This window comes from Scylla paramamosain, chromosome 31 (assembly GCF_035594125.1).
Source record: "Scylla paramamosain isolate STU-SP2022 chromosome 31, ASM3559412v1, whole genome shotgun sequence".
Classification (NCBI taxonomy): domain Eukaryota; kingdom Metazoa; phylum Arthropoda; class Malacostraca; order Decapoda; family Portunidae; genus Scylla; species Scylla paramamosain.
This window is the reverse complement of record NC_087181.1, coordinates 15,886,500-15,891,499: the sequence shown is the minus strand read 5'-3', so window position 1 is coordinate 15,891,499 and position 5,000 is coordinate 15,886,500.

Below are 5,000 nucleotides of genomic sequence, written 5' to 3'. Positions count from 1 at the left end.
ATAATCTAAAGAAGATAAGAAAAACAATCTTAATCAATGAAAATATTCAAAACTATAAGATAAATCAATAAAACACATCATAATAACGCAAATGCTACAAAAATTCACATCGTCACGAAGGTCAAATTAGCAATCAAGGAAAATTTTCATTCCAGGAAAACTTTAAAAACTCACATCACAGACAAAGACAAATTAATTAAACATAAACCATTACTAGGAAACTTTACCGTGAAAGAGGAAATAACAGGTAACTCTCTCTCTCTCTCTCTCTCTCTCTCTCTCTCTCTCTCTCTCTCTCTCTCTCTCTCTCTCTCTCTCTCTCTCTCTCTCTCTCTCTCTCTCTCACTAATATAATGAAGCACTTACAAGCATTTCCCTTAACGCTAATAACAAACAAAGCCTTCACATACTTAATTAAACACCAGCCTCTGTTACTTCATCAGAACGTGACGCTGTAAGAAAGAACTGTCTGTCCTCGGCTTTGTTATAACGAACTCTGTTGTAACGAAGTGAATTATAACGAAGTGCAACGTCAAAGGTTGGGAAAGTGAAGGAAGGAAGGAAATAGGAAGGAAAATAAGGAAGGAAGGAAGGAAGAAAGGAAGGAAATAGGAAGGAAATAAGGAAGGAAGGAAGGAAGGAAGGAAGGGACTGAAACTAAGGGAAGTACAATAAATAAACTAAATAAACAATGTAAATTAAATAAACAAGATAAATTAAGTACACTAAATAAATTAAATCTATTAATTTGCTGTACATCACACTTTCCTGCATAAATAACAACAAAAAAAAAAAGAATGAAAGAAAAAAACAGAAAGAATTAAAGGGAATATATTTTAATTATCAAATAAACTCGTGTCGCCTCGCTCGTTGATGATGATAATGATGATAATAATAATAATAATAATAATAATAATAATAATAATAATAATAATAATAAATAAATAAGTAAATAAACAACCTACAAAAACACAAAGGGATTATATTTCAATTCTTATATTAATATCTAAGGCACCTCACTGATTGGTAAATAATAATAACCTACAATATCACGACCTCTGCACAATACTTTGTTATATAAATTAAACCCAATCCTTTTTGATAGGAATAATGTATTTTAAACTCGTATTATTAACACCACAACATCAAAAGTTAACAATACTATAGTCTTCGCTGTTATTCGCTTTATATTTAACTCTCCTCTCACAATTATGATTAAAGTTTAGTAACAGCAATCTAATGTAATTCTTTTTTAATATTATTACCCGAGTCTCAATGATAAATAAATAATATAGCCTACATTATTATTATTACGATGCTACGTCATTAGTGAAACAGCGAGTTAGGTTAGCTGATGCGTTAGGGCAAAGCTGTTATTACTAGCAACTCTAACTTTATCAATCATAATGTTCATATGATAATATTTGTCCATTCTACCATTTATCGTTATTATTAACACGTAAATTTCAAGGATGCAGCAACAACAACAACAACAACAACAACAACAACAATAATAATAATGATAATAACCTCATTCATCATTAATACCCAAAACATATCATTATTCATAAACCAATTACCGTAGAACCATTACAACAACAAATAAATAAATAAATAAATAAATAAATAAAATACCACAAAAAATAAAGCAACAAAAAATAACAAAGAACATCAATAATAGTAACAATAATAATAATAATAATAATAATAATAATAATAATAATAATAATAATAGCAATAATAATAAAAATAACAACAATAATAATAATAATAATAATAATAATAATAATAATAATAATAATAATAATAATAATAAAACTAACAATCCATATTAGGAAACACGTGGATCAGATACGAGAGCTTTCAAAGTGACCCACACCTCCCTATTTATCTTCCATTATCTCGCTGATCCACCCTCCTTCACCTCCACCAATGGCGCCATCCTGAGCCCCCATCACCCCTCCACACATCCCCACTGAAGGATCTGAAGTCAGGGGCAATGGTGGGTGGATAAAGTAAAAATGTTAAAAAATTTCTTCCACTTAATTTGGTTTGAGAGTCCGCACGTGGTGGGCGCTTCCGGGAGTGTGGGTGTGAGAAGGTGAAGATGCGGCAGCCAATCAGAACGCAGGGACTGGACACACACACACACACACACACACACACACACACACACACACACACACACACACACACACTCTCTCTCTCTCTCTCTCTCTCTCTCTCTCTCTCTCTCTAAATATGAAGTCATCTCGAAGGCTCAACCAAAGTTCCCCTAACACAGTCCATCCGTCTCACTTTATCGTCACTATCCCTGGCTAACCCACCACCACCACCACCACCACCACCAACAGGGTTATGTAAGAGGTTTGTTTAGGCTTCTCATATAACAAAAAGCCTACACACCTTATTTTATCTTTTATTTATTCGTTCATTCATTCATTCATTTATTTTATTTATTTATTTATTTATTTATTTATTTGTTGTCAAGTTAGATTCTGCATTGGTTTGTTTGTCTGTTTGTTTTCTCAAAGGTATTTTTTTCCTTGTATTAACCACCCATTAATCATGTCACTGCATCAATTACTATTTAACTTTTTTTTTTTTAATAACTAACCTTAATCTAACACGTTTATAATTATAATAACCAATATATTTAAAGATTCACTAGCTAGCCTTACTCTCGTTTTCTTTCAGTTCAGTGTGTGTGTGTGTGTGTGTGTGTGTGTGTGTGTGTGTGTGTGTGTTTCAGGGGCTAATTTATCCCAATACAATCAAATACAACATCACTGGCCACTTCCCTTCATCCAGGTAATGTAGAAGCTCTTAGTAAAGGTGTATGCTAATTAACAACGATGAATAATGTCAAGCTTTCAGGTGCAGGAGTGAAGGACAGGTGACTGGGATAATTACAGGTGATAAGTGTGTGTTGGTGTAGCCTGTTTAATGATTACAAGGCCAACTCTTGTCTTTTCACTTATTTTTAGCTTAATTCTCACATTAACAACCTAATTAGCCTGTTCTCTACTTATCAGCACAAATTTGGGTTACTTGTTCCGTTTCAGTCCAATTTTAATTCATTGCTAGTTTAACTCTAGCTTGTTCACTTATCAGTAGGTCAAAATAAGCGTTTTCTCTTATTACTAATCTTATCTTTACCGAATACATATATTAACAGCACAATTTTGTCATGTTTACTTATCAATAGCCCAACTCAAGCCAGGTCACGTATTGGTAACCCATGTTTGGCCTGTTCAATCAGTAATACCGTATAATATTTAACCTGTATGTATGTTATTAGCCAAGATATTACGAGCCTACAATATTTAAACAGTTTATTTACTGAGCGAAAATATTACGAACCTACAATATTTAAGCTGTTTATTTATCATGAGTGAAAAAAAAAATACGAGCCTATAATATTTAAGATGTTTACTTACTATGAGTCTAGATATTATGAGTTTATAATATTTAGGTTATTTGTTTAGAATTAGCCTAGATATTACGAGCCTATAACATTTAAGTTCTTTGCTTTTCACTACATTCCTAATACTGTAGCTGTTTTTTTTTTCTGCTAACCTAATAATTAAACTGTTTATTTACTGTTACGTTAAGTAGTAGTAGTAGTAGTAGTAGTAGTAGTAGTAGTAGTAGCGGTATTACTAGTTGGCTAAATAATTCTCTCTCTCTCTCTCTCTCTCTCTCTCTCTCTCTCTCTCTCTCTCTCTCTCTCTCTCTCTCTCTCTCATCGGTAACACCAGTATTTTCAGAGTGTAATGAGAGCGTGTCACGTGTTCCGTCCTCAAATTGTAACTGCTCGTACAGTTTGGCCGAAAAAAGTGAAAATATATACGAGCAGATGTGAAAAATGTGCGTCCCGTTTATAGTTGAAATAAATGTAAACTGTAAAATTAAATCAACTGAAACGTTAAAATACTTTTGGAGGATATTGTGCTATTTTTGTTTGTCTTTCTTTAATTCTCTCTCTCTCTCTCTCTCTCTCTCTCTCTCTCTCTCTCTCTCTCTCTCTAGTGTTTTAGTGTAAATTGATAGAGGGATACATAAATAGTTAAATAAGACGTAATTTTTATCTTTTTTTCTTAGTTTTCTAGTATAGATGAATCAATATATAAGTAGATAAACAGACAGAGAGATAAAAAATGGATAGATAGATAGACAAATAGTTATATTTATTTATTTTCTATTGATTTTTTTATTATTTATTTATTTATTTTATTATTTTTTGAGGGAACAAGTTATACATGCCATTCTCTAATTTTATTTATTTTTTTTTATTCCTCAAAAAAAAAATATATAAAAGCTACGATGATTTTTTTGGGGGGTCATTTTATCTTCCAATTAAAATAAACAAAAAAAAAAAAGAAAAACAAAAACATGGCCACTATCCTTTTTCAATCCATTATTATTTTCAGTGTAATCATGTTCTTTTTATTACCTGAAAACTTATGATTTGTTTTCAGTTTTATCTATTTATTTGTGTTTTCCTTTATTTCTTATTTTTTTCTTAACGTTGCATGGAATTTCTCAATATATTTCAAGGTAGAGCACGTTACCTGTCTGCTAATTATGTAAGTGCAACAGTGCAATTAATTAAGGAGAGAGAGAGAGAGAGAGAGAGAGAGAGAGAGAGAGAGAGAGAGAGAGAGAGAGAGAGAGAGAGAGAGAGAGAGAGTATATATTTACGAATCAGTACCAACTTTTTTTTTAAGGAAAGTTGTTTGGCAAATTTACAGCTTTGTTTACTTGGTGTGTGCGTGCGTGCGTGTGTGTGTGTGTGTGTGTGTGTGTGTGTGTGTGTGTGTGTGTGTGTGTGTGTGTGTGTGTGTGTGTGTGTTTACCTTGATAGAGATTGATTAATTGGCTGATTGATTGGCAACGTAGTGTAAACATAAATAAAACATAGTCATAATAATAGCTAGCCAAACAAAACCTCTTCAGCTGACCTGTTGTCCTAAGATTACAAACAGCGGTGTAGATTA